The following is a 23,774-nucleotide window of genomic DNA, read 5'->3' on the forward strand; positions in this document are numbered from 1 at the left end:
TTGGAAATATGACCACCACTCTTCACTTTTCCTTCTATCCATACCCTTTGTTATGTGATTTTGCAGCTACTCACATCGGAGAGTCTCTTTCCTCTCACTTTGAATGTGCTAAACGACTTCTTTCAGTCAAAAGTTCTCAATTTTAATAACTAAGCTTGGTTTAAAAATGACTTCTGTCATAGTCAAACACAGAAGAGGAGAGTAGAATATTGGCTGCCAGGGACCAGCAGGAGAGAGAAAAGGGGAGTTGCTATTCATTAAGTATAAAGTTACACTTACACCATATGATTAAGTTTTAGAGGTCAGCTGTACTACATAGTGGATCTATAATTAACAATACTGTATTTTGCACTTAAAAATTAGGTAGATCTCATGTTAAGTGAAACAGTAAAAAAAAAAAAATTGCAAAGCAAGCTTAGTGCCAATGAATAGAATGAGGTGACAATTCTGTACCTTTATATCATGTGGCATTCATTTTTTGTAAAATGAATTAAGAGAAATAACTGCAAATTAAAGAAAGCATGTTTCTTAATTTGTATTAACTAAGTGTAATATTTGTATGTGACCACTAGATAGAGCTAGTATAATAATATCCTGAGAGAGTAACAAAAGTATATGAAATACTCTTAGACTTAGCACATGTATAGATTGCTTTCCTTTATATTACACTTCTTACGATCCCATGTAGCTCTGAATTTAACTTCAAACTCATACAAGTCAGTTTAGCTCAATTTTCACTAAAATACATTCAACCACCAATTTTATTAGTTACCCAATAGTTACCTGCATATAATACATTATGAAGTTTAATTAGTAACAGCTATGGTTCTAAAACTTTAACAGTGTTTTAGGATGTTTTAGTAAGAAAATTGTCCTAGAGCCGCCCAAAATAATTTTGACAAATTTTAATATGTTGTCTGACTTTGATAGTTGCATAGATTATGCTACTTTTCATGTGTGGGGACAATCAGGCTTGCCACTTTCAGATAAAATTAAATGCAAAAAAAGGAATATACAAAAATAAAGCTTCATACTAATGATGAGATCCTTAATGCAGAATAAGTTAGACTAAATAAAACATGTTTCTCCTCTCTTTTTATCAAGACAGAAGACTTCCATTATAGAGCCAGCAATGAACAAAACAATTTTAAGAAATTTGATGGCCCAAATTATGCCTAAAATTTATGTTTTTGCTCCTATAAATACCCATCACACTTATCATCATCATCATAAAATAGGAGCATAATCAGTCCTTGGAGACACATTCTTAAAAATCAGTTATTTATTTGCTAGCTATACTAGTATATTATTTATAACTATCCAGAAATTCATTTGACAATTATTCAGTGAATTTACACAGCTTATTACAATTTCAGATAATCACATCTCTAAAACTCAGTTTTTTAATCTGTAAAATGATTTTAATGTTACGTGATTTAGGAATGAAGTTAAGAGCAAACTGACTTTGCTAGTCAATAAAGCAACGTGTGTCAGATTTTGCTGAAAATCAGAATTGCCTGGGAGCATGTTAAAATGCATATCCTAGACCACATTCCCAGAGAGCCCGGCTTAATTATGTGATGGGTCCTAGAAATGTGTATTTTATCAGGAGCTTCTGGTAGTTCTAATGCAAAAGTTCATATACTGTAATTTCAGGAGTATAGTAATTAAGAATTTAGGACCTAAACTGAGACAGACCTGAAATCCAAGCCTCAGTTTCTAAATTGATAAAATAAATCAATAATACCTAACACAAAAGTAGTTGCAGGGGTTAAAGCGGCTAACACACAGAAAAAAATGCTCGGCACATGGCAGCAAGTCTATAAATGGTGCTCATTCATTTTTTCCCCCCAATTATGTCTAGTGTGAATATTCTCCAAGATATTCACACAAGTAACTGATGATAGTGATGTGTATTTTTTGTTATGCTTTTGTGATTTTATTTTGCCTTGCCATTGATATTATGCAGTTCCTGTTAATCACACGCTTACATAAGTAGCAATGTCACTTTGTCTATTGATAATTACTTAGAGCCTTGTTCATTTTTTAAAAACTATGTTTAGGAGCAGATTACATCACCACAAGGTATGTCTGCTTGTTTAGCACAAATGTAAGTTGTCAAGAAAAATATACAACATGCCTTTTCTCACAAAGAGCTCTCAAACAGAAGCTTCAGAGCTCCCTCCTGAAGAAAATAATTCAACTGAATGTTGTCATCTAGTATTTTAAATTCTTTTCTTGTCAGAGGGCTGCTCATAAAATTGTTAACACATGACCCTCAGCGAGTCCGCTGAACTAAGCTGCTTTTACAGCCTGCATTTACATAATCCTGCTTGCTGGCATTATTCTATTATCTGAAGAAAAATAAGTGACGTGTATAAAATACACTGAACCCTCTCACAACAATTATCTTTTCTTTGCAAAGTGATCACTTTGAAAGATATACATCGATATCATGTGTTTATATGGATTTTGATAAAAGAGCCATTGTTCACAGACATCTTGAAAAATATTCTGAACTAACAGTAAGATAGGCCCCATGATAATGTACTTGTCCAAACATTGAGCTGTGTATTTAAAAGGTAAACGATTTCAGATGTTTTCATCACGCTTTTTTTCCTCCCCATTCATAATTAAACTTAAGGGCGTTAGAAATAATATTAACATTTATTGAGCACTTCTTAATGTCTGGGTATTCTCCTAAGTGCCCTCTATTTAATAATACCTCACTTAACCCTCAAAATATGAAGGTAGATGGTATTACTTTCCTGCCTTTATTGATGAAGAAACTGAGGCACAGAGATTTGTAAGTAATGGGCCAAGGTCATGCCCTGGGGGATTCCAGGATTTCAGTCCAAGCTGTCTATATTTCCAGAGCCTATGCCCACTTCAGAACCTCTTCTCTTTTTTCATTTTCAAAGCCCCATTGCTAGCTGACACTCCTGTTACCTCAAGCAGGTCATTAAGGGGGGCGTGGGAACTCACCATACACGTGGCAGTTTGGTTTTAATCTGCTTCTCCAATCTACTTCCCAGTAATTCAGCTTTCCATCACTTCCCTTTCTGCTACAGCTGGTAACTTGAATTTGCCCACCTCTAAATTACTTCTTACCTCACCTGAATGCACTGCTTTTTGTCACATACCCATATCACAGTCCTCATTCTATACCCCAGTCAAATCCTTCATACCTTACAGAGTTTCGTTCAGATCTCTCTGCTGCAAGGTAGTTCCTTTCTTTTCTGATCCTGGTAGGAGGAACTTGAGAGCTCAACCTGAGAAAATCTTAAATCCACAGGTGACAGAACTCCAAAACCTTCTCTCCTTCAATATACATTTATTTCCCAGGAATAACCTTATGCTTGGGGGTATTTTTCACCCATTGGGTGAGATCTCCTTCCTCATGTGCACTGCATTTAAGATGTTCAGAGGTGACCCAAATTATGATCCATTGCTTCTGGTGGGGCCATCCCAAAGGCGAATAAATCAACAGCTGTACTGGTCCAGTTGTTAGTGCAGGCAGACAGCTAGATATGAGCAGAGAAAGGGAAACACAGACCAAATGGCAGGAACTGGGCAGAAAGGAGGGACACAGGCCAAATGCAGGAAAACATACATCATGTAAGCACCATGGGTCCCTGGGCAGAGAAAGAAAAGCAGGAACCTTTGGACTGAAAAGGGGTTACACCTTTTGTTCGGAGACCAACAAAGGTGAGAAAAGGCAGAAATTTCCAGTGTCCAAATGTAACCTTTTGCTCATTTTGTCCTCATTTCAATAAAATTAGCCTTGCTGATTAGAAGTACCCATCATGCACTGATGCCATGACACTTCTGATCCAGAGTAAATAAGGACAAAAATCCCTCCTCCCTTTGGGAAGGTGGAGTTGGGATGATAATCAGAGAATATGACCCCAAACCCTTCCCTCCCCAATGAATATTCTGTCCATTCATTTTTACACCCTATGTAGCTAACTTGCCAAAGAAACACAGGGCAGCCTCTCACCTGAGCCTGCCCGCTTTCCTCTTGAGAGTGTACTATTCATCCTTTAGTAAGTTCTTACTTTACTTTTTTAACTACTGCGTCTTGTCTCTGAATTCTTTTTGGGATGGGACAAGACCTGGAACACCGGTCACATCCACCAGCAACACAGGGACTTACCTAATGAAAAGCCTCAATCCCACAGAACTTATCTTGGAAGAACTCTAGACATGAAGGTATAAATGAAGGTGCACTGGGCACAATGCTTAGGTTTTCAGTTTGAAACTCCCGCTGTGTATTAATCACTGTCTTTATCAGTGGCCCTCACTTTTTCTTTGCTAAAGTAAAAAAGCTGTTCACAGATCCCAGTAGGGTAATCATTATATATCCACTATTAGTCGTCTTTAAATGAAAGCTATAATGGTCCCGTAACCCATTTAAAGCAACTTGGATTTGGTTCATTGCAGTTGCACCTATTATCACATAAATATGTGAGGCAAAGCTTTTATTCCCTCAGAAGATCATGTATGGAAACCATGAATTTGAGGGTTTTCTGTAGTAAATCTGCTGCCCACCTGGACCCGAGAACCACAAGTTGAAAACCTCTCATTAGGATACCTTATTTGGAGTTTTTCTGTTTACTGCATTGTGATGTTATTCCCCTCCCTCCTCTTTCTCTTCAACTCCTCCCTTTTCTCTTTCTTCTGCCTCTCTTTTCCTCCTTGTCTTCGACCTCTTTGTCATGTCAATATCTCCATCTCCTCTCCTTGTGATGATTATGCAGAAACACATTTTGAACATCTAAATCTCACTGATGGGGATTTGGAGCAGAATATAAAGCAGGCCTCTGAAGTCTCTTTCCTAGGCAACCACTATTCTTTGCTTTATCCTGGATAACAATTCCAAGTTTTATCCAGGTGGAGGAGTCAGGCCTGCCCTTCCCCAGCTAGAGATAAGGCATATTGGTTACTCGAGATAATCAAGGTATTTATTTTACCAATGCCGGTGACTGGTATGTGTGTCATCAGCTAGGTGTGAGGAGGTCTGCTTCTCTTACATTTAGGGGTTTCCTCTCCATAATAAAAGTAGAAAAACAAAGAAATTGCCTTTTCTGCCTCTGGATTTTTTATTTTTTCTGTGAAGAAACAATGCCTGTAATTGCTAAAACCCTGTTGGAACTGTAAGGGACCCAACATGTTAAGAGAGGAAATGGAAGGAAACCAGGTCCTGGGTAAACATGATCTACTGTCAAGTCAGTCAGGACACATTGAATCATGACCTCATGTTTAAGTGCTGTTAAGATTTTAGTCACTCACAGAAAGATCATCTCATTATGAGCTCATTTTAGTAATTCTACTTTCTCATTAGTTATGTTCCAAAGAAAAGTATGATGAAGGTCTATTCTAATTGTACTGCTATTACATAAAACATCTTTTTGTTACATTAAAGTAATCCGTAAGTTATCTGAAGAATCCAGGAGACAGCACAATATAAATTTACCTTTTCATTTCAAATAGCTTGTTAAAATTAGAAAATGAGAACTGTAATAATGACTAGGAAAGTTGATTTCTCTGAGATTTTTAACCTTCCATAATAATTTAAATAGTATTATAGGATTGGTTGAGACATACACAGAAATATATTAATGCAACTAATGTGTTTATATTACTTTGGGGAAGCTCATAGCTTTTTTATAGAATTTTACAGTTTATTATTATTACTTATAGCAACATTTTTCATCACTTTTTATTTCAGATTGAGGCTTCAATATATTCATTTATTTCTAATATTTTATAAATCTGACTTACAACACATAGATGATAATTTTCTGGTCCTGGCTTTATTTTGGAAGTCTCCTAAGAGTCATAATTTATATCAATATATATTTTAAAGTTTATAATATTTTTACCGTGTACCATTATGGTTATAAAAAGAGTTATGTCATTATTACGATATATGTTTTATTACTCTCATTTTACAATAGAGAAAACTAATTCCAGAGCCCTCACATCACTTAGTTAGTAACATAAAACCAAAGGGGCAAAAGAGTAGACAGACATGCTCTTATTCCCAATATATATCATTAGTCTATGTGTGGACTAGTACAAAATCTGTTAGGACCTCCATGATTATTTGACTCAGTACAGTTAAGAATAATTACAAAGAATAGTTAAGGAGGCAAAGATCACTGAGAGGTCTAACAAAGAAGCATAAACAAAAGCTACCAGAATAGTGTATGATTCTGAAGTCAGGAACTTGACACATTTTTCTTAACAAGACTGGCAGAGTCACAGAGTCAAGAAATAACATTCTGGAAACTTTAGGCAGCCCACTATTTTATTAGAGTATAAGATTGACCAGACACTGAAATTGCTAATATTTAACCATTTTTGAACTGTAAATATGACAGTTTCATCTAGTTCCATATAAAAAAAAGACAAGGATGTATAGAAATTAAACACGGAGAGATGAATGAGATTAAAGAGGTATCAGTGATGGAAGTATTGTTCGTTATGATAACAAGCTCAAGTTTATGTTCTTAATCATTCAGAGGCACTGAAAACATTTTAAGCACAAGAATATCACAATCATAGTTTCATTTAAAATAAACCACTTTGGACAGGTAGAAATAAAACCTACTTAAGGTTAGGGTCAAGGAGATTGCATTACTACAGAACAAGAAATGAATTACAATTAACTACAATCACTCAATAATAAGGAGGAATCAGACCTGGCACTAATGAAAGGAACAAATAAATGGGTAGATGAGGTAAATGTTTACTTGATAAAACTGGTAATATTACTGAATTATAGAATGTAATGTTGATACAGAAGGAAAACAGTAGATTATGCTCAAGTTTCTGGCCTGTATGACTAAGTGGACACATTTGAATTTAAGTGGCAAAACTGTGATTAGATGGGAGAACTATGGAAAAAAATATATATACATAGATAGGGCAGGAACCTGTGTATAAATCAAACACAAAGGCCAAGCCAAGAAAGAAGGGGCAACACTTTAGGCTAATCAAAATTCAGAGACATTAGTAAGGATTCAGAAGAATGATTCAAATGACAAGAGAGAATAGGGGGTAAGAAGAAATACCAACGTTGTAATAAGCAGGGACAGCAAGGACATTGAAACATTGCATTGTATTTAGCAACTTATAAGTTATCCTCTAGGAGAGGAACCATATTGACAGTCACCATATTGAATACCAAAAAAACAAAAGTCAACCTTTTGTGGGCTTATCAGAGTAGTCTTTTCTTACACTTCTGTTTTGAAAGAGAATTGTTTTTATTTCTGAGAATTTTAGTATTTTCTTGCTGTTGTTCCATTTGCCTTATATATAGGCTGAGATACCAATCAGTGAGGTGTGTGGAAGCAGGCAGGCTAACATTCTAATATGGTTTGTACTCAAGACAGAATACAGAAGAAAGGCTGCTCCCACTACCCTACCCTTGCCATGGGTTCCAGAGAGAAATCTGGGCTAACAGATTGGAGACTGACAGCATAATTATGTTTTGAGCATTTTCAGGTTGAGAGGCATTTTGGACATCCAGATGAAGTTTGTGAGTGGGTAACTGGGCGTATGCTCTAGCACTAAGACTTCCCTGTTGGAGACAGTAAATTTCTACATTATCAGCTAACAGATAGTATTTGACATCGAGGCAGATTGTACGTCAGTAAGAAAAGGCAGTAATAGATTCCTGGGCACAAAAACACATAGAAGTCTTGTAAACAGGAACCAGCCAGGAAAAAAACAAAAACAAACTGTGAAGAGTGGTAATTGAGGGTGAAAATGTAATTCAAATGGTGACCTGAAAAAAGACATTAGAGAGGAAAGTGTTTCAAAAAAGGAGAGCGTGGTTAATTGTGACAAACATTGCTGATACTTTGTGTAAGACGAAGTCAAAGAATTGATCATTACCTTTGACAGGATGAAGTTAATTACTATCTTTGATTAGCACAGTTTCTGTTGAATGGTGAGGGAAGAAGACTGACTAGACTCAGGGGAAAAGGAGAGACAGAGGGTTTGAGTGAGTAAAACTTTAAAGCAGCTTTGCTGTGTAGAGAAAGAGATGAATAGTGGTAGTAAGATGTTATGTCAGACTTTTAACAGGGGATACAAAAGTTCAGGTGTCAGTCGAGTTAAATTCCCAATGAAATTACAATGTGTTTTCCTTTCTCTAGAGAAAATAACTGAAAGTGGAATGGCTGGATCATATTAAAAGTACATATTTACCTTTTTTTAAAAAAAATGGCTCATTTCCAGAGTTATGCCATTTTACATTTACAACAGCAATGCATGAGAGTTCTAGCTGCACCATTTCTATGCCCAGTATTTGGTATCATCAGTCTTACTACTTTAATTCTTCCAATGAATGTATAGTAGGTTTAATGTAAATTTTTCTGGTGAGCAGTGATATTGGGTATCATTTTACGTGTTTATCAGCTATTAGCAGCAACCTGGTCAGGTTCACAAGTTACAATGCCAATAAATATCAATATGAGTTTGAAACCCTAATGAAAGTAAAACAGAACCACATAAATAGGGCATTAGCCATATGTGGTCTGTAGCTTGGTTCAGATATTGAAGATAAAATAAAAATTAAATCAAGTATGATTTTTGAAATCTGGCCTAAACAAAAGAAAATAATATCTTTGATTAAATATATACAGTATTGGTAACAATGAGTTTATTTTCTATGACTGTAAGTCTATTTCTTTTTTGTGAATAAGTTCACTTGTATCATTTTTTAGGAGATACATGCTCTATATATAAAATATATAAACAATAAGGACCTATTGTTTAGAACCTACTGTATAGTTAAAATACTGTATTCAGTATCTTTCAATAACGTATAATGGAAAAGGATCTGAAAACTAATACTTAACTGAATCACTTTGTTGTGCACCTGAAAACTAACACAACATTGTAAGTCAACTATACTTCAATTATATATAGAAAAATGACTAAAATGGAAACTTTTAAGCATAAACATAAGTGACTTTAATCAAATTTACAATGTTGTGCTACTATTTCCAAACTGTTTCAGTACCCTAAACAGAAATTCAGTTACCATTAAGAAGGAATTTCTCAGCTTCTGCAGAGCAAAGGAAACCAGAAATAAAACAAGAAGAAAACCTACGGAATGGGAGAAAATTTTTGCAAGTGAAACCGACAAAGGCTTGATCTCCAAAATATATAAGCAGCTCATACGACTCAATAAGGAAAAAATAAACAACCCAATCCAAAAATGGGCAGAAGACCTAAACAAGCAACTCTCCAAGGAAGACATACAAATGATCAAAAAGCACATGAAAAAATGTTCAATATCACTAATTATCAGAGAAATGCAAATCAAAACTACAATGAGGTATCTCCTCACACCAGTCAGAATGGCCGTCATTCAAAAATCCAAAAATTACAAATGCTGGAGAGGCTGTGGAGAAAGGGGAACCCTCCTACACTGCTGGTGGGAATGCAGTTTGGTGCAGCCACTATGGAAAACAGTGTGGAGATTCCTCAAAAGACTAGGAATAGACTTACCATATGACCCAGGAATCCCACTCCTGGGCTTGTACCCAGAAGGAAATCTACTTCAGGATGACACCTGCACCCCAATGTTCATAGCAGCACTATTTACAATAGCCAAAACATGGAAACAACCTAAATGTCCATCAACAGGTGACTGGATAAAGAAGATGTGGTATATTTATACAATGGAATACTACTCAGCCATAAAAACTGACAACATAATGCCATTTGCAGCAATATGGATGATCCTAGAGAATGTCATTCTAAGTGAAGTAAGCCAGAAAGAGAAAGAAAAATACCATATGAGATCGCTCATATGTGGAATCTAAAAAACAAAAACAAACAAAAACAAAGCATAAATACAGGACAGAAATAGACTCATGGACAGAGAATACAGACTTGTGGTTACTGGGGGGGGGGTAGAGGGTGGGAAGGAATAGACTGGGATTTCAAAATTGTAGAATAGATAAACAAGATTACACTGTATAGCACAGGGAAATATACACAAAATGTTATGATAAATCACAGAGAAAAAAATGTGATAATGAGTGTGTATATGTCCATGAATGACTGAAAAATTGTGCTGAACACTGGAATTTGACACAACACTGTAAAATGATTATGAATCAATAAAAAATGTAAAAAAAAAAAAAAAGAAGGAATTTCTCATTCTCTTCCCCCAGCTCCTGGTAACCTCTGATCTACTTTGTCTCTATGAATTTTCACATTCTAGATATTTTGTATAAGTCAAATACAACATTTCTATTTTTGTGCCTGGCTTATTTCACTTAGTATCATGTTTTCACGGTTAATCTATGTTGTAGCAGATACCAGAACTTCATCACTTCTTATGGCTAAATAATATCCTGTTGTATATTATTCCACTCATTTGTGGATGGATGCTGGGTTATTTCTACTTTACAGCTACTATAAGTAATGCTGCAATGAACAGTGGTATACAAGTATTAGAGCCCTTTTTTTCATTCTTTTGGGTATATACCAGGAGTAAAACTTCTGGGTGACATGGTAACTCTGTTTAATTTTTTGAAGAGTCACCATACTATTTTCCTTGGCAGCTGCACCCTTTTACACTCATATCATCTACGTGTGAGGGTTTCAGGTTGTTACATATTCACTAACACTTATATTCTCCCCCCTTTTTTCTTTTGATTACTGCAATCCTAGTCACTATGAAGTGGTATCTTACCATGATTTTGACTTGCATTTCCCTAATGTCTAATGAACTGAACATATTTTCATATATTTATTGACTAAATACCTTCTTTGGAGAAGTGTCTAAGTTATTTGCCCAGTTTTTACTGATGAGTTTTAGGATATATTCTGGATATTCAACTCTTACCAGATATTACTTTCAAATGTTTTCTCTCATTGCAGGTTATCTTTTCACTTTGTTGATAATGTCCTTTGATGCAAACATTTTTAAAAATTTTGATGAAGTCCAATTTATTTTTTTTCCTTCATAAACAACACGCTTGTGTTTTTGGTATATATGAGAATTTAGTGCCAACCTAATGTAATGAAAATGTGCCCCTAAGTATTGTTTCTAAGTGTTTTATGGCTGTAGCTCTTATACTTGTTTATCCATTTAATTTTTGTATATGGTGTGAAATAGAGGGCCAACTTTTTTTTTTTTTCCGTATAGCTATCCAGTTGTCCCAGCACCATTGGTTCAAGAGACCATTCTTTCCCCATTTCATGAGAGGGATGCTAGGCCCACTAATCAATTGCCCATAGATGTATGTTTATTTCTGGACTTTCATCTATTCCATTGGTCTATGTGTCTATCCTTATACCCATACCATGCTGTCCTGATTACTACAGCTTTGTAATAAGTTTTGAAAGTACAAGTCCTCCAACTTTGTTCATTTTCAAAATTATTTTAGCTATTTGGGGACATTTGCAATTCCATATGAACTTAAGGATCAGCCTTTTTATTTCTGAATAAAGGCTACTGGAATTTTGATAAGGGATTGCCTTCAATCCTTACTATTACTTTGGGTAGCTTTGATAGTATATTTCACATCTGTGTGCTGAAGCCTCTATTAAGTGACTTTTTCTTTAAAAAATGAGTCATAATTTATCTACTCAAAAAATGGAATGTTATCCTCCATTCCTTGGATCCAGACTGAAATTCTAATATGTCAAAAGTAAGAAAAAAAATATACTGAACAAACCTATTTGTGGGAGAAAAAAATTTTGTTTTTTTAATTTATATTTTGTTGCAGCTTAGCAATGCTAGATTTAAACTTTCAGCGGTCATTTTAAAAGCCATACATAGCTCTTTTATTTTCTCTGGAAATTCTGTGCTTTATATGAAAGTGCCTCAACGTTTGGTTTTGAGTGTGACAGCCAGAACAACTTCAAACTACTATAAATGAAATATATATGTCTACACAGGGAGAGAGTCCTGGTGATTTTTACATACAAGGTGAAATCTAGAGAGAGAGAAGCAAGATGGCAGAGTAGAAGGATGCTTGTAGCTCACCCTCTCCCACAAATACACCAAAACTCAAATCTGTGGATCCACTCAGCCAACCAGAGCACCTGCCGAACTCCGACAGAACATCGCCCTCTTTGAAAGACAAGGACACCAAAAATCTGGTAGGAGGAAAGGAAAAAAGAAAGAAGAAAAAGCAAAAGGGTGTGGGACAGGTCCCGTGGGGAGGGAGCGGCAAAGGAGGACTGGCACTCATTCGCTGGGTCTCCCCTCTCCAACAGAGAGGCCAGAGGGACGGTGGGGGAGCCTCCAAGGCTCAGATCTGCCCTAAGCACCCCTTGACCAACAGAACTGAGTTAAATGGGGACAAAGAGCCCCCGTGACACCCAGCCCGAGACACGAGCCGGCAGCTGGGGCTGGGGCAGGCCACCCGAACCGGGCGGAGGACTGGGGCGGCTGCACTAAGGCAGCCACGGGGGAGCGTAGGGGGCTGCATGCCATGGCTGGGAGCAGGTACGGAGCAGAACAACCTCAGTCTCCCATAAGTTGCAAAAAAAAAAAAGCACGGCAACACAGCTGGTGTGCCCTGGGGGGAGGGACGCCATAGCCTTTGTCTCCTCAAAACTGTGCTGCCATTACTGACGCATCTGGCGAGAAGAGGTGGGGCGCAGCCACAGCGCCATTTCCTCCTGTGCACAGTGCCTGGGCGGGGGCGGGGCTGAGTCCTGAATCCGCACCCCGGGGCTCTGCAAACTCCTAGGCAGGACTGAGACTTGTTTACAGCCCGAGGCAGGTAGGATCTTTCTGCCCTGGCACCTCAGAGAACTCGCGCCGCCAAGACAAACAAGGAGCTGAGATTTGGCACAGAGCAGCAGCAGGGCTGTTCTGCGGTCTTCCCTGAGTCAGCCCTTCGGAACACCGACCTGAGGCAAAGCAGGCAGCTGCACAGAGCAGCGGAGCAACCAGTGCCGGGAGAGGGCAGGGGGCCACCCCCCTTCCTGGCAGGAATGCAGCACCTGACCATGTGCTGAGAGGGGGTGCGATCCGCCCACCTGCCTCCCAAGTGCAGCATCTGACTGCAACATCGGGAGTGGGAGTGACCCGCCTGCCCACTGGGTGAGAGCTCAGCACCTGATACAGTGTTGGGAGGGGGTGCGATCTGCTAGCTGACAGCCACTGGGAGCAGCACGAAAGACAGCGCCAACAGAGGGCCTCTGGAAACAGCAAGCTGAGTTCACGAAACAGGGCAAAGACACAAAGACCTCGCGATAAAATCATTAAGAGCACACCGTCTCCAGGAGAACTAGGTAACTGATACTCCTTAAGCCACAGTGCCAGAGAGATATGAGCAATATGAAGAAGCAGAGGAACCACTCCCAATTAAAAGATCAAGAGAAATCCCCTGAAAGCACGATTAAGGAAGTAGACATTGATGGCCTACTACAGCAAGATTTCAAAAAAGGACTGATCAAAGTACTGAAGGAACTAAAAGAAATAGTGTTTAGAGATATAAAATATGTCAAAAATGAAATAGAAGCTATAAAGAAGAACCAAGTAGAATTAGTAAACTCATTTGCTGAGATAAGAGCTGACCTAAAAGCTGTACAAAGCAGGCTAGATGATGCAGAGGAACGAATAAGTGACCTAGAAGACAGGACAACAGAAAGCACCCAATCAGAACAGCTGAAAGAAAAACAAATAAAAAACAATGAAAACAATATAAGGGACCTATGGGATAATATAAAGCGTGCCAATCTACTCATAATAGGGGTTCCAGGAGGGGAAGAAAGAACAAAGGGGATTGAGAAGGTCTTTGAAGAAATCATGACTGAAAACTTCTCAAACCTAAATGAATCAGATATCCAAGTACAGGAGGCTCAGAGGGTCCCAAACAGGAAGAACCCAAACAGACCCACACCAAGACATATTATAATCAAGATGGCCAGAGTCAAGGATAAAGAAATGATCCTAAAGTCAGCAAGAGAAAAACAAAGAGTGAGTTACAAGGGAACCCCCCATAAGGCTCTCAGCTGATTTCTCTACACAAACACTACAGGCCAGAAGGGAGTGGCAAGATATATTCAAAGTCCTGAATGAAAAAAAGATGCAGCCTCGGATACTCTATCCTTTAGGATAGAAGGAGAGATAAAGAACTTCACAGACAAGCAACACTAAACCCATGCTAAAAGAAATATTGACAGGTCTACTCTAAATAGAAAAGAAGCAGGATGCTACCAAAATGAGAAACTCATAACTGGAAAGGAGACAACTGCCAGGATTTACAAAAAGAATAAACACAAAATTGTAAAAGGAGACATCTAAATCATTAAGAGCGGGAGAGGGAAGCAAGGAAAGCCACTGTGGAAAACAGTATGGAGATTCCTCAAAAGACTAGGAATAGACTTACCATATGACCAAGGAATCCCACTCCTGGGCATATATCCAGAAGGAACCCTACTCCAAAATGACACCTGCACCCCAATGGTCATAGCAGCACTATTTACAATAGCCAAGACATGGAAGCAGCCTAGATGTCCATCAACAGATGACTGGCTAAAGAAGAAGTGGTATATTTATACGATGGAATACTATTCAGCCACAAAAACCGACAACATAACGCCATTTGCAGCAACATGGTTGTTCCTGGAGAATGTCATTCTAAGTGAAGTAAGCCAGAAAGAGAAAGAGAAGAATCATATGAGATCACTCATATGAGGAATCTAAAAAAACAAAAACAAACAAACAAAAATAACCATAAATACAAAACAGAAACAGACTCAGACATAAAATACAAACTTGTGATTGCCAAGGGGGTGGGGGGTGGGAAGGGACAGACTAGGATTTTAAAATGCAGAACAAACAAGATTATACTGTATAGCACAGGGAAAAATATACAAGATCTTGTGGTAGCACATAGAGAAAAAAATGTGACAATGAATATATATATGTTCATGTATGACTGAAAAATTGTGCTTTACACTAGAATTTGACACAACATTGTAAAATAACTATTAATCTATAAAAAAAAAAGTTAAAAAAAAAAGCAAGGTGAAATCTGTTTTAACCAAACATTTGCAGAGCATCAAGAGAGGGAGTAAAGCATGGTGGTGAAAGCATGCACTCTTGGGTCAAACATCCTGCATTTGAATCCCAGCTTTACCATTTATTAGCTATGTAACATTGGGCAATTTACTTAAGATCTCTCTGCTTCACTATTCTTGTCTATAAAATGGAAATAAGTTACTTCAAAGGGTTGTCATAAAAATGGAGTTACTTTAATATTTGCAATGCACATAGTTAAGTGTTCAATAAAGGTTAACTGTTATTATATGCAAACAACAATTCATATCTTTTCTCACTTTATAACTTACAAAGGACTTTTCTTTTTAACATATTCAGGTATTTAATCCTCAGAGTAACCTTGTGAAATAGAAGTAATATTAGCCCCATTTAACAGATGAGGAAACTAAAATTCAGAGATTGTGACATACCAAAGGCATACTGAAATCAAAATCTATGGAGTTTTAGTTATGTAGGATGAGTAAGTTCTAGAGATCTGCTGTAAAACATTGGGCTTATTGTTAAAAATACTTTACATTAAAAAATTTGTTAAGAGGGTAGATTTCATGTTATCTGTTCTTACCAAATTTTTTTTTTAAAGTAAGGCTTATAAAGTCAAATACTACTAAAACCAAATAATTGTTTCTTAGACCTACATTCTTTCCATTGGAGCAAACTACTTCTCTTTTCCATCTTAAATTGAACAGCAAGAATAATATATACTAAAGTTATATAACAGAAGAGAAAATGAAATAATTTTCACTATAATCTACAGAGAGCTGATTCCCTTTTCCTTCTGTTTATATATATGTTTTTTTTTTCTGTTTCAGAAGAGAGAAAGTGAATTTGTGGTTGTGAAATTTATGTAGTAGTTAGCAATCTGCTGAATGTGGGATTATATTTAAAATTTGTACTACTCTGATTTCATTACAAATCATCACAATTTATCCGAATTCCCATAACTCTGGATGCAAACACATCAGCAGTGAGATATGCTTGCATATGGGCTTTTTATTTGAGTAATTCTTGATTATCAACTCATATTTTAAGACACTTTACACTTCATTTTTGGAAACTCAAACATAAGTAAAAATGAAAGATTGCATTGACTTTTTTTTAAAAGATTCAACTGTATGACTTAAGAACAATATTAAATATTTTAATAAACTTATTATTTTCACTTAATAAACCAATTATCTAGTTAGTTAATATATGTCTATGTATGAATTTCACTAATATCATTCCACTACTATAATCAGGGGCATTTAAGACATTTTGATTGTGGTCATGGTTTTGAACTAGATGTAGGAGAGATTATAAAGTTTGGGAAGTGATTTCCATTGCATTCACATAGCTGTCAGTCGGAAGACAATAGAACAAGTACCATGTACTCAGAATAATAAACACTGAGGTATACAACATATGCACATAGAAGTCACAGCTTACTAAAACACTCCTTTTGTAATAACAGAATTAAATATAATTTTACTTGTGAGTAATAGGTACATACTTGCACCACAATTTTATATGATACCTGAAATTATATCTACCCTAAAAGAAGAATTACTGGTTTTCCTGACCTCTTAATTAGTTATGATAATAATGTTCGGATTTGTCATTGGTCTCTTAAAAGGCAGTAAATGAAGTTAATTAAATTATAATTAAAAACTTCAGCAGTTTAGTAGTTACTGAATGTGTATTCTACTTGAGACAAATATACTAAATATTAAAATGCAAATACTTCGAATAAAACCATAGAACAATATCCTGAGACCAAGGATATTACACTCAACAGACACAAAAGAAATGAAGTTAGTCTGTTATAACTTGCTCTAGGAAAGTCATTCTAGGTACTATTGATCAATTCATTTTAGAAATTCAGCAAAATCATTGTCAAACTTTTTTTTAATAGGCTTTATTTTTTAGAGCAGTTTGAGGTTCCAGAAGAATTGAGCAGAAGGTAGAATTGTTAAACTTTTTAGTCTATATTGTAAATTGCTTGATTTTCATGTTTTGAAAATTACTTGCCTGCAGAATTTATTTTTCTGTGCTACAAAATTATTTAAATTGTAAGCTAAATTAACTCACACTTGGTTTCAGTGAAATTATATGATGGCTTATTATTTTAATAAGTAGTTAACACTAAAACCTCTAGTTTTTTCAGTGAGTAAATGGTACACAATTCAGTAAACATTTGGACAATTGCATAAAAATAAAGATGGGAAAATTAGGGTATAGTCATAAATATCATCAGCCCAAATGAATTTCCAACTGAGTAAAGATTTACAAATAAAGAGCAAAACTACAAAAACTAGAAGGTAATTTATTTGTAATTCTCTCTAGCAAGTAGGAAGACATGATTTTATAAAATAAGCCCAGAAAGAGAAAGATCTATGGTGACTATATGCCAAACTACTTAACAGATAATCCAGCAAATACACAAAATTCAAAGGAAATCAAAATGAACAATTGAAATGCAATGGCAGAATTGAGACACATAGGAGACAATAAAGAATAGAGGTTATAAAGTGTAATGTATTTAATGATTTGAAAAAAAACTCCTGGGATGAAAACAGAAAAAAAAAGTAATAAAAATATTAGAGAAACAGATGTGGAAAATAACTAACTTGCCTAAAAATGATGTGTTCCCAAGGATAAAGGATCTGAAAGGAGGCATGAGCCAGACTAAATCGAAAATAACCCAAAAGATGGGGGGAAAAAGTCTCAGTGAGCAGATAAAAGAGTTCACCATATTTTAGCACAGGGATTCCAGGGAAAAAAGAATGACTGATAGCTACAGATCGTCACCCTGTCCCCCAGTGAGATTAAGATCTTCCTTTGCTGTGGTGGCTTCTTGAAGAGCATTCACATAACAAATATCTTCACACACTGTGTCCATTTAGAGAAGTCTATCCTTATACCTCTTCCCCAGGCTTCCTTGTTATCAGTTTGTGAATTGTGAAAAATAAAGACCAACCAAATGAGAAGAGCAAAGACCATTTTTTTGGACCCTGGTATGAGGCTAAAAGGCAGCCAAAGAGTGGAAAAGGCTGACAGTGAGGGGGTAAAAAGAAAGGCTTTAGGTAAGCACTGATGGGAGGTTGTTGGTACAGGGAAGCTACAGACTGGCTAATTAGAAGTGGGGGGGCATCCTGTGGGATTGGTTAGGGGTCCATATTTGGTTTTACCTGATTGGCACTAGAATTGGAGACAGGGACAAAAATTTGGGAAGTTGTTCATTATTAATCAAGTCCTGGCCATGTGGGTCAATTGCTATTAAAAACTAACTTCCTGGACTGTTACCAAAGATAATCTGTCTTTCCATAAATCTGAATAATAGCAGACTGATTTCCTGGGCTATTTATTGCAGAGAATGGAGTTGTTTTCTTATGCAGTTTACTTAAGGTTGTGAGTCAGAGTTCTGTCTTTACACATAGTCTGGCCATTGTCCATTTGTATATTCAGTCTTTCAGTATTGTGTTTGTCCTAAGTACTGGATCATATGCCAAACCACTGACCATTATGGCTGAATCAGTGTAGATCATCCTCTGGCTGTAATTACTCTCAAGCAAAATGTCTACTAGAGGCACTACTCAAAGTTCTCTCCAGTGAGGAGAGTCCCCATTGACTTCTGTCCTTCAGAGCCACCCTGGAATACAACTATGGTAGTATTGACTTCATGCAGCTGTGGGTTCTGCCTGCAATTAGTGCAGAATTATCTGTAAAAACACACCCCTTTTTTTCTTCCTCAGTCATGTGGTCATTGGGAGCTCGCCATGAAGTCCCAAGTATGGTTATGAGAAGAAAAAGTAATTTGTCTGGAAGAGGCATTTAGGCCCCTTGCTCATCCAGCTCATTTGTGCTAGCAAAGCTTGTTTGAACCCAATTACGAATACAACACTCCCATTTGTTATCGGAATGCTTCTGTGCACACCCAACTTTATGGCTTGATGTGTCAGAAGATACCCAGCTCATTACCATCAAGCTTCCATCTCTGTTAGACCCAGTAGCATGCTAGAAGTTGTATTTCAAAAAAAAAAAAAAAGAGAAGAATCGTTATCTGCAAAATATGACATAGCCTTGCCTCGAAATCTCAAAGTTCCATGATATGATTCACCTACAAGGGTTTGCCAAGAGCTCCACGTCAGCATTCCTACCTGCCATGGACACCTAAAGCACCATCAGGTCTGCTGGTCATTTGGCCCAGCAGCATATCAGCCTGTGTGGGACCCTGTATCTGTTGCAGTCATTTTTACTCTGAATCTCACTCAAAATAGGCAACCTTTTAGATTACTTGGTGATAGGTTTGGAGTGGCATACTCAAATGAGGAGATATGTTGCATCTAAAACTGAAAAGATGCATTAAGCATTGCATGAGATCTTCCTAGTGGTAGGGAAGCAGATGCAGCAAATTGCCTTTCTCCTGAAATGGAAAATCCAAACTTCCCAAGATAGCTGGCCATCTAGAAATGTCACTGATGTATCAGACCCCTAGATTTCTGTGGCATTTGTTTCTTACTCTCTATCATGCTTATTTCTTACCAAGGTATCTGAAGTCATCCCAACTTTCTACTCTTCAGATCCAACTAATACGCTACCATCAACGTGATGGATTAGCATGACGTATGTGGAAAAGAGAGGTGGTCACGACTCCTGAATACTGCATTATGACTTAGAGCTGGTGCTTTGGTACCGTCCTAAAGTAATACAATGAGTATGTGTTGCTGGCCCTGCTGAAAGAAAACCATTCTTCACAGTCCTTTTAAAACAAGTATAGCGAAAAGTATACATGAGATCAATAACTGCATAACTGTGTACCAGGTATTAGGGGTTGTATAGATTTGCTTCAGCAACGGAGCCACATCTGGAGCAGTAGCTGCAATTAAAGGTAACAGCTGAATACATTAAGGATAATCCACTCTCATTGTCCGAGAACCACCTTTCTTCAAAGGTCAAGTGCATGAGGTAAAGGGGAATACGGTGGGAGGGGGTCATCATTCTTGTCACTCTTTTTCGTCCTCAATGGCAACATTAATTTCCATAGTGCCTCTTGGAATGCAGCATTGAGCTTGTTGTATTATTTTGATAGGTAGAGGCAGTGCTAGTAGCTTCCACATGGTTTTCCTTGCCATTGTAACCCACAATCCATGGGTCACAGGACCAATGTAGGGATCTCATAAGATTCTGAATATGTTTATTCAAACCATGTATTCTGGAATTGAGGAAACAACCATAGGTTATATGTTCTAGAATTGAGGAAGTAACCACAAGTTATATGTAACAGACCTGAGCCAAAACTCTATTCATTTCCCATGCTTCATATTTATTATCTGAAGAAAAAGAGGTATGACAGTAACATCTACTTTATACCGTTGGGAGGTATAAATGAGATAACTAAGTGTCATGCTTATAAAAGTTCTGGCACATAATAAACCTCAAAAATATTATAAGTTTCATGAAAAATATTTTTACTGTGCTGACAATTCTGTATCAGAGCACAAACTTGATTAAGTAGAAAAAAAATCAAACTAAATCAACTAAAGACATAATAGTTCTTTTTCATTACAAAATTCTAAGATTTAAAATTAATATTTAATATAATCTCTGATCTGATAAATTTCTTTAATTTAAATAAGACGTCTTTTATAATAAAAATTCAAAAATAACTTGAATATACTGTATTATCATAACAATTGTAAAATATGTATAGCAAAATGTTGGGAGAAAACAATATAAATTTTTATTATGGATTAATTTTTTTACTTTTTGTAATAATTATTTGTATTTTTACTTTTATAACGTTATGTGTTAATAGCTGAAATAAAAGTTTAAACATTGAAAAGTAAGAAGTCAGAAATTACTTGAGACTCCGAACAACCTCCAAGGCATTTTGTTTGTAATTTGGTACTGAGAGGACAGCTGGGGAAAGACACTGGTGAGTGAAGACATTCAAGGAAGACAGAGTTAAAACAAATCTAATCTGGGGCTTGTCAGTGAACAGGAAGGACAGAGAGGATGTAACAAGAATAACACTTGAAGAACTAGTGTCATTACCAGAATCCATAAAAAGGATTAAAACAGGGCAGAAAGAACCAAAACTCCAGCACAGGAGTGGCAGTGAGTAGCAGGAAGGAGCATCAGGAACCCAAGGGAGGGAGACAGCAGCAGGGAACAGAGAAACTCCCTTCATACTTTACATTCAGCTACTCAGCTTGTCCTGCATGGCTCCTCGGGAATATTCTTTCTGGATTATTCTCTCTCCCATGCCCACTGTCACCACCCTGGATGAGCTCCTCTGTACTGCTCAGAATAGGGTAGGCTTTGCGGGAACAACAAACACCATAATCTTGGGGCTGAACACAGCCAACATGATTCCTCCCTTACGCCACAGGGCGCTGATGGTTGAGCAGTTCTCTTTTGAGCAGAGAGCCAGGGTCACAGGGCTGCAGATCACCATGGCAACATCCAGCCAGAATACTGGGAAAGGGAAGTGGGGGAATGGTAGCCCAGACGGTATATAACACCTCACAGAAGTGACACCCTTTCCTTCTATTCACTTTGGTCTGAACTAATCCCATGGTAAACCTAACCTCTATGTAGCTGGGGAACGGCAGAGAGGTACGTGAACATTGGTTTTACTCCCAGTTTCTTTCACTCCACCTTCACCTACTTCCCCCTAACTAAGATAGCATGGTTATTAATCTTCATAACAATTTTCTTCTCCAGTTATGCTCTGTAAGTTTTCTTTAAAATTCTTTCTCAAAAATGCATTCAGTGACAACTTATCACTAAACTCCACATCCTGATTTATAAAAAAGCTCCTTATTCTGGTTTTACTTTGCATGACTTGATCAAATGGTAACAAAAGACATCTTTTCTGTGACTTCTACACAAGTCATGTCACTAAGTCTTGTTCATGCCACTCTCTTCACTGTGATGATATTCTTCCTTCTATCCACATAGACAGCTAACACTAGGAATTTTGTCAGGATACTAAATGAGTTCACATCTAAGGAGATCCCTCTATTCCCAGCTTCAATCCAATTAGCAACCAGCTCCCCTGAGCTCTGGGACTGTGGGACTGGTAAGAACACGGCCCCTGGAAAGAGCTTGGAGACAACAGGCTCCGTAAGATGCTAGAAAAAGAGAACTAACAAAAAATATTTTCCTCTGTGAAGTGAGGGCCAGACATGAGAGTCTGAATAAGATGAATTCTGTAGATAAAAGCTTGGCTTAAGAAAGGTTGGATCTCTAAGTATGTCTGTGACAGGATTTTTCTGGTGTCCTGGACCTCTGAGCAGCTGCTGAGAATAACTGGCACTCTGACTGCTCTCCACCACCAAGGCAGAAATAGCACTGTCCTTTGCAGATGAGAATTCAAGAGAATAGAAAGACTTCGTTCATGAGCATGAAAAATATAGTGAGCTACATGACTGACATTCCACGAACCCGAAGGACAGGGTTTTTGGTTCATCTTTCATGAGACTGTCTCCTATTAAGGATCTCCAGGGCTGGACCTAAATTTCACGAGTATCTGAGTAGACAAAGAAAAATAATCCAAGAGAGCCCAGCAAACAAAAGGAGGAAAAGGAAAACAAACAGTGAGCTAGCACTGTTGTAAAAGAAAATAACTTCAAGAAAAATAAGTAAGAGCACTTAGTATGATTCAATTATAGTACAAAATGTTTTCTAGGATATGTAGATAGTAAGATAATTATTTAATTATATGTGCAATACTTTAAAATTTTTAAAAAGGAAAATTGTTACTGAATTATGTTACTCAATGAGACCCAAACTAGGAATTCATTCAAGTTAAAAGAAAAATTTCAAAGCACACAGCAAATAGAATTAGAGAAGGAGCAAAAAATAAGTAGAAAAGGCAAGAATTAAATAAATAGGAGAAAACATAAACATCCTAGAGCTGAAACAAGATAAGATTTTGTAGATTAAAAGGCTTCACTGAATTCCAAGCAGGATCAATGAATAAAGGAAAACCCTTAGGTATATTTTGATATAACTCTTCAACTCCAGGAGTAAACAAAAAAAAATCTTATGTGCTTCTAGAATAAATAACTACTTAGTTATAAAGTAAAAAGAATCAGAGTTAAATGGATCTCTTAATACCACCACAATCTACTAATGCTGACACTGCAAGGTACAAAATAATATAAATAGTGAACAAGTCACACATACACAACACACACACAGTATAAAAATATATTTGCAAACACGGGAGAATTTGAGGAATAGAGGCCTTAGTATAAAGTAACATGAAAGTAATAGTCAATCAGATGCCTAAAACACTTTCTTTTATTTCTGGGATTCTAATAGTATTACTTGCCCATCTCTGAATTCCACATAAAGATAAGTAATATTATTAGTAACTATTTACTCAGCAAGGGTATGTTTCTACTCCAAATGTTTTAATGCTCATCCAAAAACATGGAGCAAATGGAGAGAGCATGCTTCCCCCCACAAAATTTGTACTGTTGAGAAAGGTGAAATAAAAATTAGGTCTATTTTTATGTTTATGGATAGGAAGACCCAATATTGTCAAGATGTCAGTTTATCCCAAGTTGATTTATATACTTGATGCAATCCCAAACAAAACCCGAACAAATTACTTTGTGATTATTAAACTGATTCCAAAGTTTATATACAGAGGAGACCCTGCATCGGTGGTATAGTGATTAGCACAGCTGCCTTCCAAAGTTTACATGGAGGAACAAAAGATGCAGAA

General features: G+C 36.8%; 1 long non-coding RNA gene across 1 annotated transcript in view; it reads left to right on the top strand.

Annotated features, from left to right (window-relative positions):
- LOC140689279 (uncharacterized) overlaps positions 1 to 10,121 on the top strand; it is a 44,511-nt gene extending 34,390 nt beyond the window's left edge. The window contains exon 5 of the long non-coding RNA XR_012064171.1: positions 9,035 to 10,121. This is a non-coding gene — a long non-coding RNA (uncharacterized lncRNA). The remainder of the gene's footprint in view (positions 1 to 9,034) is intronic.
- The last annotated feature ends 13,653 nt before the right edge of the window (positions 10,122 to 23,774 follow it).

This window comes from Vicugna pacos, chromosome 25, assembly GCF_048564905.1.
Source record: "Vicugna pacos chromosome 25, VicPac4, whole genome shotgun sequence".
Classification (NCBI taxonomy): Eukaryota; Metazoa; Chordata; class Mammalia; order Artiodactyla; family Camelidae; genus Vicugna; species Vicugna pacos.